Source organism: Ambystoma mexicanum, chromosome 3p, assembly GCF_040938575.1.
Source record: "Ambystoma mexicanum isolate Mex_15411 chromosome 3p, UKY_AmexF1_1, whole genome shotgun sequence".
Taxonomy (NCBI): Eukaryota; Metazoa; Chordata; class Amphibia; order Caudata; family Ambystomatidae; genus Ambystoma; species Ambystoma mexicanum.
In genome coordinates this window covers 71430329-71445676 of record NC_090925.1, presented here as the reverse complement: position 1 = coordinate 71445676, position 15348 = coordinate 71430329, and positions in this window count along the sequence as shown.

Here is a 15348-nt window from a genome sequence, read left to right as displayed (position 1 = left end):
GCTTGGACACCCGAGGCCCATATCTGTATGTTGTGCCGGTCGGCAGAATGTCTGAGATTCCGCTTGAAAACAGACTTGGGGTTACTTGTGTTTTAGGCTTTCCCCTTGGCGGCCAGGTAAGTGCACCCACACATGTGAGGTACCGTTTCCATCGGGACACCTGTGGGAACGCGTGACGGTAGGCCATCTGTTGTTGGGGGCGTGTTTCGATGGGTGCGTCGAGCAAAATGAGCGGAAAAAGCGTTTTTTTCCCCCACATTTCGGACTTTGCGGGGATGTCTGGGTAATAAATTCTGGGCCGATGTGCGCAAATTATACCTCAGCGGATTACCACGGGTGTCCTCTTTTCGGAAATGCATGGGGTTCCCTGTTTTCCTCGGTGGCTTGGACACCCGAGGCCCACATCTGTATGTTGTGCCGGTCGGCAGAATGTCTGAGATTTCGCTCTGAAAACAGACTTGGGGTTACTTGTGTTTTAGGCTTTCCCCTTGGCGGCCAGGTACGTGCACCCACACATGTGAGGTACCGTTTTCATCGGGACACCTGTGGGAATGCGTGACTGTAGGCCATGTGTTGTTGGGGTTGTGTCTCGATGGGTGCGCCGAGCGAAATGTGCTGAAAACGCATTCATTTTCCCCACATTTCGGACTTTGTGGGGCTGTCTGGGTAATACATTCTGGGGCGATGTGCGCCAATCATACCTCTGCGGATTCCCATTGGTGTCTTCTTTTCGGAAATGCATGGGGGTTCCTGTTTTTCTTGGTGGCTGAAACACCCCAGGCCTAAATCTGTCGGTTGCCTCCCCAAACCCTTGTGGGGGGATAGCAGTGGTTTAGCCTTATTTCTTCGCGGCCACACATGTGAGGTACCGTTTTCATCGGGACACCTGTGGGAACGCGAGACGGTAGGCCATGTGTTGTTGGGGGCATGTTTCGATGGGTGCGCCAATCGAAATGTGCTGAAAAAGCGTTCATTTTCCCCACATTTCGGACTTTGCGGGCCTGTCTGGGTAATAAATTCTGGGGTGATGTGCGCAAACCATACCTCTGCAGATTCCCACGGGTGTCTTCTTTTCGGAAATGCATGGGGTTCCCTGTTTTCCTTGGTGGCTTGGACACCCGAGGCCCATATCTGTATGTTGTGCCGGTCGGCAGAATGTCTGAGATTCAGCTCTGAAAACAGACTTGGGGTTACTTGTGTTTTAGGCTTTCCCCTTGGCGGCCAGGTAGGTGCACCCACACATGTGAGGTACCGTTTTCATCGGGACACCTGTGGGAACGCGTGATGGTAGGCCAGGGTTGTTGGGGGCGTGGTTCAATGGGTGCATCGAGCAAAATGTGCGGAAAAAGCGTTTTTTTCCCCCACATTTCGGACTTTGCGGGGATGTCTGGGTAATAAATTCTGGGCCGATGTGCGCAAATTATACCTCTGCTGATTTCCACGGGTGTCCTCTTTTCGGAAATGCATGGGGTTTCCTATTTTCCTCGGTGGCTTGGACACCCAAGGTCCATATCTGTATGTTGTGCCGGTCGGCAGAATGTCTGAGATTTTGCTCTGAAAACAGACTTGGGGTTACTTGTGTTTTAGGCTTTCCCCTTAGCGGCCAGGTAGGTGCACCCACACATGTGAGGTACCGTTTTCATCGGGACACCTGTGGGAATGCGTGACTGTAGGCCATGTGTTGTTGGGGTCGTGTCTCGATGGGTGCGCCGAGCGAAATGTGCTGAAAAAGCATTCATTTTCCCCACATTTCGGACTTTGTGGGGCTGTCTGGGTAATACATTCTGGGGCGATGTGCGCCAATCATACCTCTGCGGATTCCCATTGATGTCTTCTTTTCGGAAATGCATGGGGGTTCCTGTTTTTCTTGGTGGCTGAAACACCCCAGGCCTAAATCTGTCGGTTGCCTCCCCAAACCCTTGTGGGGGGATAGCAGTGGTTTAGCCTTATTTCTTCGCGGCCAGGTAGGCGCACCCACACATGTGAGGTACCGTTTTCATCAGGACACCTGTGGGAACGCGAGACGGTAGGCCATGTGTTGTTGGGGGCATGTTTTGATGGGTGCGCCAAGCGAAATGTGCTGAAAAAGCGTTCATTTTCCCCACATTTCGGACTTTGCGGGCCTGTCTGGGTAATAAATTCTGGGGTGATGTGCGCAAATCATACCTCTGCAGATTCCCACAGGTGTCTTCTTTTCGGAAATGCATGGGGTTCCCTGTTTTCCTTGGTGGCTTGGACACCCGAGGCCCATATCTGTATGTTGTGCCGGTCGGCAGAATGTCTGAGATTCAGCTCTGAAAACAGACTTGGGGTTACTTGTGTTTTAGGCTTTCCCCTTGGCGGCCAGGTAGGTGCACCCACACATGTGAGGTACCGTTTTCATCGGGACACCTGTGGGAACGTGTGACGGTAGGCCAGGGTTGTTGGGGGCGTGGTTCAATGGGTGCATCGAGCAAAATGTGCGGAAAAAGCATTTTTTTCCCCCACATTTCGGACTTTGCGGGGATGTCTGGGTAATAAATTCTGGGCCGATGTGCGCAAATTATACCTCTGCTGATTTCCACGGGTGTCCTCTTTTCGGAAATGCATGGGGTTCCCTGTTTTTCTCGGTGGCTTGGACACCCGAGGCCCACATCTGTATGTTGTGCTGGTCGGCAGAATGTCTGAGATTTCGCTCTGAAAACAGACTTGGGGTTATTTGTGTTTTAGGCTTTCCCCTTGGCGGCCAGGTAGGTGCACCCACACATGTGAGGTACCGTTTTCATCGGGACACCTGTGGGAACGCGTGACGGTGGGCCATCTGTTGTTGGGGGTGTGTTTCGATGGGTGCGTTGAGCAAAATGTGCAGAAAAAGCGTTATTTGCCCCACATTTTGGACTTTGCGGGGCTGTTTGGCTAATAAAATCTGGGGCGATGTGCGCAAATCATACCTCTGCGGATTCCCACTTGGTTGCCTCTTTTCGGAAATGTATGGGGTTCCCTGTTTTCCTCGGTGGCTTGGACACCCGAGGCCCATATCTGTATGTTGTGCCGGTCGGCAGAATGTCTGAGATTTCGCTCTGAAAACAGACTTGGGGTTACTTGTGTTTTAGGCTTTCCCCTTGGCGGCCAGGTAGGTGCATCCACACATATGAGGTACCGTTTTCATCGGGACACCTGTGGGAATGCATGACGGTAGGCCATGTGTTGTAGGGGGAGTGTTTCGATGGGTGCACCGAGCGAAATGTGCTGAAAAAGCGTTCATTTTCCCCACATTTCGGACTTTGCGGGGCTGTCTGGGTAATAAATTCTGGGGCGATGCGCGCAAATCATACCTCTGCAGATTCCCACGGATGTCCTCTTTTCGGAAATGCATGGGATTCCCTGTTTTCCTCGGTGGCTTGGACACCCGAGGCCCATATCTGTATGTTGTGCCGGTCGGCAGAATGTCTGAGATTCCGCTTGAAAACAGACTTGGGGTTACTTGTGTTTTAGGCTTTCCCCTTGGCGGCCAGGTAAGTGCACCCACACATGTGAGGTACCGTTTCCATCGGGACACCTGTGGGAACGCGTGACGGTAGGCCATCTGTTGTTGGGGGCGTGTTTCGATGGGTGCGTCGAGCAAAATGAGCGGAAAAAGCGTTTTTTCCCCCACATTTCGGACTTTGCGGGGATGTCTGGGTAATAAATTCTGGGCCGATGTGCGCAAATTATACCTCTGCGGATTACCACGGGTGTCCTCTTTTTGGAAATGCATGGGGTTCCCTGTTTTCCTCGGTGGCTTGGACACCCGAGGCCCACATCTGTATGTTGTGCCGGTCGGCAGAATGTCTGAGATTAAGCTCTGAAAACAGACTTGGGGTTACTTGTGTTTTAGGCTTTCCCCTTGGCGGCCAGGTACGTGCACCCACACATGTGAGGTACCGTTTTCATCGGGACACCTGTGGGAATGCGTGACTGTAGGCCATGTGTTGTTGGGGTCGTGTCTCGATGGGTGCGCCGAGCGAAATGTGCTGAAAAAGCATTCATTTTCCCCACATTTCGGACTTTGTGGGGCTGTCTGGGTAATACATTCTGGGGCGATGTGCGCCAATCATACCTCTGCGGATTCCCATTGGTGTCTTCTTTTCGGAAATGCATGGGGGTTCCTGTTTTTCTTGGTGGCTGAAACACCCCAGGCCTAAATCTGTCGGTTGCCTCCCCAAACTCTTGTGGAGGGATAGCAGTGGTTTAGCCTTATTCCTTCCCGGCCAGATAGGTGCACCCACACATGTGAGGTACCGTTTTCATCGGGATACCTGTGGGAACGCGTGACAGTAGGCCATGTGTTGTTGGGGGCGTGTTTCGATGGGTGCGTCAAGCGAAATGTGTGGAAAAAGCGTTTTTTTCCCCACATTTCGGATTTTGCGGGGCTGTCTGAGTAATAAAATCTGGGGCGATGTGCGCAAATCATACCTCTGCGGATTCCCACGGGTGTCCTCTTTTCGGAAATTCATTGGGGTGCCCTGTTTTCCTCAGTGGCTTGGACACCCGAGGCCCATATCTGTATGTTGTGCCGGTCGGCAGAATGTCTGAGATTTCGCTCTGAAAACAGACTTGGGGTTACTTGTGTTTTAGGCTTTCCCCTTGGCGGCCAGGTAGGTGCATCCACACATATGAGGTACCATTTTCATCGGGACACCTGTGGGAATGCATGACGGTAGGCCATCTGTTGTTGGGGGCGTGTTTCGATGGGTGCACCGAGCGAAATGTGCTGAAAAAGCGTTCATTTTCCCCACATTTCGGACTTTGCGGGGCTGTCTGGGTAATAAATTCTGGGGCGATGTGCGCAAATCATACCTCTGCAGATTCCCACGGGTGTCCTCTTTTTCGCAAATGCATGGGATTCCCTGTTTTCCTCGGTGGCTTGGACACCCGAGGCCCATATCTGTATGTTGTGCCGGTCGGCAGAATGTCTGAGATTCCGCTTGAAAACAGACTTGGGGTTACTTGTGTTTTAGGCTTTCCCCTTGGCGGCCAGGTAAGTGCACCCACACATGTGAGGTACCGTTTCCATCGGGACACCTGTGGGAACGCGTGACGGTAGGCCATCTGTTGTTGGGGGCGTGTTTCGATGGGTGCGTCGAGCAAAATGAGCGGAAAAAGCGTTTTTTTCCCCCACATTTCGGACTTTGCGGGGATGTCTGGGTAATAAATTCTGGGCCGATGTGCGCAAATTATACCTCAGCGGATTACCACGGGTGTCCTCTTTTCGGAAATGCATGGGGTTCCCTGTTTTCCTCGGTGGCTTGGACACCCGAGGCCCACATCTGTATGTTGTGCCGGTCGGCAGAATGTCTGAGATTTCGCTCTGAAAACAGACTTGGGGTTACTTGTGTTTTAGGCTTTCCCCTTGGCGGCCAGGTACGTGCACCCACACATGTGAGGTACCGTTTTCATCGGGACACCTGTGGGAATGCGTGACTGTAGGCCATGTGTTGTTGGGGTCGTGTCTCGATGGGTGCGCCGAGCGAAATGTGCTGAAAACGCATTCATTTTCCCCACATTTCGGACTTTGTGGGGCTGTCTGGGTAATACATTCTGGGGCGATGTGCGCCAATCATACCTCTGCGGATTCCCATTGGTGTCTTCTTTTCGGAAATGCATGGGGGTTCCTGTTTTTCTTGGTGGCTGAAACACCCCAGGCCTAAATCTGTCGGTTGCCTCCCCAAACCCTTGTGGGGGGATAGCAGTGGTTTAGCCTTATTTCTTCGCGGCCAGGTAGGCGCACCCACACATGTGAGGTACCGTTTTCATCGGGACACCTGTGGGAACGCGAGACGGTAGGCCATGTGTTGTTGGGGGCGTGTTTCGATGGGTGCGTCAAGCGAAATGTGTGGAAAAAGCGTTTTTTTCCCCACATTTCGGATTTTGCGGGGCTGTCTGAGTAATAAAATCTGGGGCGATGTGCGCAAATCATACCTCTGCGGATTCCCACGGGTGTCCTCTTTTCGGAAATTCATTGGGGTGCCCTGTTTTCCTCAGTGGCTTGGACACCCGAGGCCCATATCTGTATGTTGTGCCGGTCGGCAGAATGTCTGAGATTTCGCTCTGAAAACAGACTTGGGGTTACTTGTGTTTTAGGCTTTCCCCTTGGCGGCCAGGTAGGTGCATCCACACATATGAGGTACCTTTTTCATCGGGACACCTGTGGGAATGCATGACGGTAGGCCATCTGTTGTTGGGGGCGTGTTTCGATGGGTGCACCGAGCGAAATGTGCTGAAAAAGCGTTCATTTTCCCCACATTTCGGACTTTGCGGGGCTGTCTGGGTAATAAATTCTGGGGCGATGTGCGCAAATCATACCTCTGCAGATTCCCACGGGTGTCCTCTTTTTCGCAAATGCATGGGATTCCCTGTTTTCCTCGGTGGCTTGGACACCCGAGGCCCATATCTGTATGTTGTGCCGGTCGGCAGAATGTCTGAGATTCCGCTTGAAAACAGACTTGGGGTTACTTGTGTTTTAGGCTTTCCCCTTGGCGGCCAGGTAAGTGCACCCACACATGTGAGGTACCGTTTCCATCGGGACACCTGTGGGAACGCGTGACGGTAGGCCATCTGTTGTTGGGGGCGTGTTTCGATGGGTGCGTCGAGCAAAATGAGCGGAAAAAGCGTTTTTTTCCCCCACATTTCGGACTTTGCGGGGATGTCTGGGTAATAAATTCTGGGCCGATGTGCGCAAATTATACCTCAGCGGATTACCACGGGTGTCCTCTTTTCGGAAATGCATGGGGTTCCCTGTTTTCCTCGGTGGCTTGGACACCCGAGGCCCACATCTGTATGTTGTGCCGGTCGGCAGAATGTCTGAGATTTCGCTCTGAAAACAGACTTGGGGTTACTTGTGTTTTAGGCTTTCCCCTTGGCGGCCAGGTACGTGCACCCACACATGTGAGGTACCGTTTTCATCGGGACACCTGTGGGAATGCGTGACTGTAGGCCATGTGTTGTTGGGGTCGTGTCTCGATGGGTGCGCCGAGCGAAATGTGCTGAAAACGCATTCATTTTCCCCACATTTCGGACTTTGTGGGGCTGTCTGGGTAATACATTCTGGGGCGATGTGCGCCAATCATACCTCTGCGGATTCCCATTGGTGTCTTCTTTTCGGAAATGCATGGGGGTTCCTGTTTTTCTTGGTGGCTGAAACACCCCAGGCCTAAATCTGTCGGTTGCCTCCCCAAACCCTTGTGGGGGGATAGCAGTGGTTTAGCCTTATTTCTTCGCGGCCAGGTAGGCGCACCCACACATGTGAGGTACCGTTTTCATCGGGACACCTGTGGGAACGCGAGACGGTAGGCCATGTGTTGTTGGGGGCGTGTTTCGATGGGTGCGTCAAGCGAAATGTGTGGAAAAAGCGTTTTTTTCCCCACATTTCGGATTTTGCGGGGCTGTCTGAGTAATAAAATCTGGGGCGATGTGCGCAAATCATACCTCTGCGGATTCCCACGGGTGTCCTCTTTTCGGAAATTCATTGGGGTGCCCTGTTTTCCTCAGTGGCTTGGACACCCGAGGCCCATATCTGTATGTTGTGCCGGTCGGCAGAATGTCTGAGATTTCGCTCTGAAAACAGACTTGGGGTTACTTGTGTTTTAGGCTTTCCCCTTGGCGGCCAGGTAGGTGCATCCACACATATGAGGTACCTTTTTCATCGGGACACCTGTGGGAATGCATGACGGTAGGCCATCTGTTGTTGGGGGCGTGTTTCGATGGGTGCACCGAGCGAAATGTGCTGAAAAAGCGTTCATTTTCCCCACATTTCGGACTTTGCGGGGCTGTCTGGGTAATAAATTCTGGGGCGATGTGCGCAAATCATACCTCTGCAGATTCCCACGGGTGTCCTCTTTTTCGCAAATGCATGGGATTCCCTGTTTTCCTCGGTGGCTTGGACACCCGAGGCCCATATCTGTATGTTGTGCCGGTCGGCAGAATGTCTGAGATTCCGCTTGAAAACAGACTTGGGGTTACTTGTGTTTTAGGCTTTCCCCTTGGCGGCCAGGTAAGTGCACCCACACATGTGAGGTACCGTTTCCATCGGGACACCTGTGGGAACGCGTGACGGTAGGCCATCTGTTGTTGGGGGCGTGTTTCGATGGGTGCGTCGAGCAAAATGAGCGGAAAAAGCGTTTTTTTCCCCCACATTTCGGACTTTGCGGGGATGTCTGGGTAATAAATTCTGGGCCGATGTGCGCAAATTATACCTCAGCGGATTACCACGGGTGTCCTCTTTTCGGAAATGCATGGGGTTCCCTGTTTTCCTCGGTGGCTTGGACACCCGAGGCCCACATCTGTATGTTGTGCCGGTCGGCAGAATGTCTGAGATTTCGCTCTGAAAACAGACTTGGGGTTACTTGTGTTTTAGGCTTTCCCCTTGGCGGCCAGGTACGTGCACCCACACATGTGAGGTACCGTTTTCATCGGGACACCTGTGGGAATGCGTGACTGTAGGCCATGTGTTGTTGGGGTTGTGTCTCGATGGGTGCGCCGAGCGAAATGTGCTGAAAACGCATTCATTTTCCCCACATTTCGGACTTTGTGGGGCTGTCTGGGTAATACATTCTGGGGCGATGTGCGCCAATCATACCTCTGCGGATTCCCATTGGTGTCTTCTTTTCGGAAATGCATGGGGGTTCCTGTTTTTCTTGGTGGCTGAAACACCCCAGGCCTAAATCTGTCGGTTGCCTCCCCAAACCCTTGTGGGGGGATAGCAGTGGTTTAGCCTTATTTCTTCGCGGCCACACATGTGAGGTACCGTTTTCATCGGGACACCTGTGGGAACGCGAGACGGTAGGCCATGTGTTGTTGGGGGCATGTTTCGATGGGTGCGCCAATCGAAATGTGCTGAAAAAGCGTTCATTTTCCCCACATTTCGGACTTTGCGGGCCTGTCTGGGTAATAAATTCTGGGGTGATGTGCGCAAACCATACCTCTGCAGATTCCCACGGGTGTCTTCTTTTCGGAAATGCATGGGGTTCCCTGTTTTCCTTGGTGGCTTGGACACCCGAGGCCCATATCTGTATGTTGTGCCGGTCGGCAGAATGTCTGAGATTCAGCTCTGAAAACAGACTTGGGGTTACTTGTGTTTTAGGCTTTCCCCTTGGCGGCCAGGTAGGTGCACCCACACATGTGAGGTACCGTTTTCATCGGGACACCTGTGGGAACGCGTGATGGTAGGCCAGGGTTGTTGGGGGCGTGGTTCAATGGGTGCATCGAGCAAAATGTGCGGAAAAAGCATTTTTTTCCCCCACATTTCGGACTTTGCGGGGATGTCTGGGTAATAAATTCTGGGCCGATGTGCGCAAATTATACCTCTGCTGATTTCCACGGGTGTCCTCTTTTCGGAAATGCATGGGGTTTCCTATTTTCCTCGGTGGCTTGGACACCCAAGGTCCATATCTGTATGTTGTGCCGGTCGGCAGAATGTCTGAGATTTTGCTCTGAAAACAGACTTGGGGTTACTTGTGTTTTAGGCTTTCCCCTTAGCGGCCAGGTAGGTGCACCCACACATGTGAGGTACCGTTTTCATCGGGACACCTGTGGTAACGCGTGACGGTAGGCCATCTGTTGTTGGGGGCGTGTTTCGATGGGTGCGTCGAGCGAAATGTGCGGAAAAAGCATTTTTTCCCCCCACATTTCGGACTTTGCGGGGCTGTCTGGGTAATACATTCTGGGGCGATGTGCGCAAATCATACCTCTGCGGATTCCCACGGGTGTCTTCTTTTTGGAAATGCATTGGGGTTCCCTGTTTTCCTCGGTGGCTTGGACTCCCGAGACCCATATATGTATGTTGTGCCGGTCGGCAGAATGTCTGAGATTCCGCTCTGAAAACATACTTGGGGTTACTTGTGTTTTAGGCTTTCCCCTTGGCGGCCAAGTAGGTGCACCCACACATGTGAGGTACCGTTTTCATCGGGACACCTTTGGGAACACCGGACAGTAGGCCATGTGTTGTTGGGGGCGTGTTTCGATGGGTGCACCAAGCGAAATGTGCGGAAAAAGCGTTTTTCCCCCCACATTTCGCACTTTGCGGGGCTGTCTGGGTAATAAATTCTGGGGTGAAGTACGCAAATCATACCTCTGCGGATTCCCACGGGTGTCCACTTTTCGGAAATGCATGGGGTTCCCTGTTTTCCTCGGTGGCTTGGACACCCGAGGTCCATATCTGTATGTTGTGCCGGTCGGCAGAATGTCTGAGATTTTGCTCTGAAAACAGACTTCGGGTTACTTGTGTTTTAGGCTTTCCCCTTAGCGGCCAGGTAGGTGCACCCACACATGTGAGGTACCGTTTTCATCGGGACACCTGTGGGAACGCGGGACGGTAGGCCATGTGTTGTTGGGGGTGTGTTTCGATGGGTGCGTCGAGCGAAATGTGTGGAAAAGGTGTTTTTTTCACCACATTTCGGATTTTGCAGGGCTGTCTGGGTAATAAATTGTGGGGCGATGTGCGCAAATCATACCTCTGCGGATTCCCACGGGTATCCTCTTTTTGGAAATGCATGGGGTTCCCTGTTTTCCTCAGTGGCTTGGACACTCGAGGCCCATATCTGTATGTTGTGCCGGTCGCAGAATGTCTGAGATTTCGCTCTGAAAACAGACTCGGGGTTACTTGTGTTTTAGGCTTTCCCCTTGGCGGCCAGGTAGGTGCACCCACACATGTGCGGTACCGTTTTCATCGGGACACCTGTGGGAACGCGGGACGGTAGGCCATGTGTTGTTGGGGGCATGTTTCGATGGGTGCGCCGAGCAAAATGTGCGGGAAAAGCGTTTTTTTCACCACATTTCGGACTTTGCGGGGCTGTCCGGGTAATACATTCTGGGGCGATGTGCGCAAATCATACCTCTGTGGATTCCCACGGGGGTCCTCTTTTTGGAAATGCATGGGGTTCCCTGTTTTCCTCGGTGGCTTGGACACCCGAGACCCATATCTGTATATTGTGCCGGTCAGCAGAATGTCTGAGATTTCGCTCTGAAAACAGACTTGGGGTTACTTGTGTTTTAAGCTTTCCCCTTGGCGGCCAGGTAGGTGCACCCACACATGTGAGGTACCGTTTTCATCGGACACCTGTGGAAACGCGGGACGGTCGGCCATGTATTGTTGGGGTCGTGTTTCTATGGGTGCCCCGAGCAAAATGTGCGGAAAAAGTTTTTTTTTCCCCCCACATTTAGGACTTTGCGGGTCTGTCTGGGTAATAAATTCTGGGCCGATGTGTGCAAATCATACCTCTGCGGATTCCCACTGGTGTCCTCTTTTTGGAAATGCATGGGATTCCCTGTTTTCCTCTGTGGCTTGGACACCCGAGGCCCATATCTGTATGTTGTGCCGGTCGGCAGAATGTCTGAGATTTTGCTCTGAAAACATACTTGGGGTTACTTGTGTTTTAGGCTTTCCCCTTGGCGTCCAGGTAGGTGCACCCACACATGTGAGGTACCGTTTTCATCGGGACACCTGTGGGAACGCGTGACGGTAGGCCATCTGTTGTTGGGGGCGTGTTTCAATGGGTGCGTCGAGCGAAATGTGCGGAAAAAGCATTTTTTCCCCCCACATTTCGGACTTTGCGGGGCTGTCTGGGTAATACATTCTGGGGCGATGTGCGCAAATCATACCTCTGCGGATTCCCACGGGTGTCCTCTTTTTGGAAATGCATGGGGTTCCCTGTTTTCCTCGGTGGCTTGGACTCCCGAGACCCATATATGTATGTTGTGCCGGTCGGCAGAATGTCTGAGATTCCGCTCTGAAAACATACTTGGGGTTACTTGTGTTTTAGGCTTTCCCCTTGGCGGCCAAGTAGGTGCACCCACACATGTGAGGTACCGTTTTCATCGGGACACCTTTGGGAACACCGGACAGTAGGCCATGTGTTGTTGGGGGCGTGTTTCGATGGGTGCACCAAGCGAAATGTGCGGAAAAAGCGTTTTTCCCCCCACATTTCGGACTTTGCGGGGCTGTCTGGGTAATAAATTCTGGGGCGAAGTACGCAAATCATACCTCTGCGGATTCCCACGGGTGTCCACTTTTCGGAAATGCATGGGGTTCCCTGTTTTCCTCGGTGGCTTGGACACCCGAGGTCCATATCTGTATGTTGTGCCGGTCGGCAGAATGTCTGAGATTTTGCTCTGAAAACAGACTTCGGGTTACTTGTGTTTTAGGCTTTCCCCTTAGCGGCCAGGTAGGTGCACCCACACATGTGAGGTACCGTTTTCATCGGGACACCTGTGGGAACACGGGACGGTAGGCCATGTGTTGTTGGGGGCGTGTTTCGATGGGTGCGTCGAGCGAAATGTGTGGAAAAGGTGTTTTTTTCACCACATTTTGGATTTTGCAGGGCTGTCTGGGTAATAAATTGTGGGGCGATGTGCGCAAATCATACCTCTGCGGATTCCCACGGGTATCCTCTTTTTGGAAATGCATGGGGTTCCCTGTTTTCCTCGGTGGCTTGGACACCCGAGACCCATATCTGTATATTGTGCCGGTCAGCAGAATGTCTGAGATTTCGTTCTGAAAACAGACTTGGGGTTACTTGTGTTTTAAGCTTTCCCCTTGGCGGCCAGGTAGGTGCACCCACACATGTGAGGTACCGTTTTCATCGGACACCTGTGGAAACGCGGGACGGTCGGCCATGTATTGTTGGGGTCGTGTTTCTATGGGTGCCCCGAGCAAAATGTGCGGGAAACGTTTTTTTTTCCCCCCACATTTAGGACTTTGCGGGTCTGTCTGGGTAATAAATTCTGGGCCGATGTGTGCAAATCATACCTCTGCGGATTCCCACTGGTGTCCTCTTTTTGGAAATGCATGGGATTCCCTGTTTTCCTTGGTGGCTTGAGCACCCGAGGCCCATATCTGTATGTTGTGCCGGTCGGCAGAATGTCTGAGATTTTGCTCTGAAAACATACTTGGGGTTACTTGTGTTTTAGGCTTTCCCCTTGGCGTCCAGGTAGGTGCACCCACACATGTGAGGTACCGTTTTCATCGGGACACTTGTGGGAACGCGGGACAGTAGGCCATGTGTTGTTGGGGGTGTGTTTCGATGGGTGCACCAAGCGAAATGTGCAGAAAAAGCATTTTTTCACCACATTTCGGATTTTGCGGGGCTGTCTGGGTAATAAATTCTGGGGTGATGTGCGCAAATCATACCTCTGCGGATTCCCACGGGTGTCCTCTTTTCGGAAATGCATGGGGTTCCCTGTTTTCCTCGGTGGCTTGGACACCTGAGGCCCATATCTGTAAGTTGTGCCGGTCGGCAGAATGTCTGAGATTTCGCTCTGAAAACAGACTTGGGGTTACTTGTGTTTTAGGCTTTCCCCTTGACGGCCAGGTAGGTGCACCCACACATGTGAGGTACCGTTTTCATCGGGACACTTGTGGGAACGCGGGACAGTAGGCCATGTGTTGTTGGGGGTGTGTTTCGATGGGTGCACCAAGCGAAATGTGCAGAAAAAGCATTTTTTCACCACATTTCGGATTTTGCGGGGCTGTCTGGGTAATAAATTGTGGGGCGATGTGCGCAAATCATACCTCTGCGGATTCCCACGTGTGTTCTCTTTTTGGAAATGCATGGGGTTCCCTTTTTTCCTCAGTGGCTTGGACCCCCGAGGCCCACATCTGTATGTTGTGCCGGTCGGCAGAATGTCTGAGATTTCGCTCTGAAAACAGACTTGGGGTTACTTGTGTTTTAGGCTTTCCCCTTGGCGGCCAGGTAGGTGCACCCACACATGTGAGGTACAGTTTTCATCGGGACACCTGTGGGAACACGTGACGGTAGGCCATGTGTTGTTGGGGTCGTGTTTCGATGGGTGCGTCGAGCGAAATGTGCGGAAAAAGTGATTTTTTTCCCCACATTTCGGACTTTGCAGGGCTGTCTGGGTGATAAAATCTGGGGCCATATGTGTAAATCATACCTCTGCGGATTCCCACGGGTGTCCTCTTTTCGGAAATGCATGGGGTTTCCTATTTTCCTCGGTGGCTTGGACACCCAAGGTCCATATCTGTATGTTGTGCCGGTCGGCAGAATGTCTGAGATTTTGCTCTGAAAACAGACTTGGGGTTACTTGTGTTTTAGGCTTTCCCCTTAGCGGCCAGGTAGGTGCACCCACACATGTGAGGTACCGTTTTCATCGGGATACCTGTGGTAACGCGTGACGGTAGGCCATCTGTTGTTGGGGGCGTGTTTCGATTGGTGCGTCAAGCGAAATGTGCGGAAAAAGCATTTTTTCCCCCCACATTTCGGACTTTGCGGGGCTGTCTGGGTAATACATTCTGGGGCGATGTGCGCAAATCATACCTCTGCGGATTCCCACGGGTGTCCTCTTTTTGGAAATGCATGGGGTTCCCTGTTTTCATCGGTGGCTTGGACTCCCGAGACCCATATATGTATGTTGTGCCGGTCGGCAGAATGTCTGAGATTCCGCTCTGAAAACATACTTGGGGTTACTTGTGTTTTAGGCTTTCCCCTTGGCGTCCAGGTAGGTGCACCCACACATGTGAGGTACCGTTTTCATCGGGACACCTGTGGGAACGGGTGACAGTAGGCCATGTGGTGTTGGGGCGTGTTTTGATGGGTGCATCGAGCGAAATGTGCAGAAAAAGTGTTTTTTCCCCACATTTCAGATTTTGCGGGGCTGTCTGGGTAATAAATTGTGGGGCGATGTGCGCAAATCATACCTCTGCAGATTCCCACGGGTGTCCTCTTTTCGGAAATGCATGGGGTTCCCTGTTTTCCTCGGTGGCTTGGACACCCGAGGCCCATATCTGTATGTTGTGCCGGTCGGCAGAATGTCTGAGATTTCGCTCTGAAAACAGACTTGGGGTTACTTGTGTTTTAGGCTTTCCCCTTGGCGGCAAAGTAGGTGCACCCACACATGTGAGGTAACGTTTTCATCGAGACACCTTTGGGAACGCCGGACAGTAGGCCATGTGTTGTTGGGGGCATGTTTCGATGGGTGCACCAAGCGAAATGTGCGGAAAAAGCGTTTTTCCCCCCACATTTCGGACGTTGCGGGGCTGTCTGGGTAATAAATTCTGGGGCGAAGTACGCAAATCATACCTCTGCGGATTCCCACGGGTGTCCACTTTTCGGAAATGCATGGGGTTCCCTGTTTTCCTCGGTGGCTTGGACACCCGAGGTCCATATCTGTATGTTGTGCCGGTCGGCAGAATGTCTGAGATTTTGCTCTGAAAACAGACTTCGGGTTACTTGTGTTTTAGGCTTTCCCCTTAGCGGCCAGGTAGGTGCACCCACACATGTGAGGTACCGTTTTCATCGGGACACCTGTGGGAACGCGTGACGGTAGGCCATGTGTTGTTGTGGGCGTGTTTCGATGGGTGCGTCGAGCGAAATG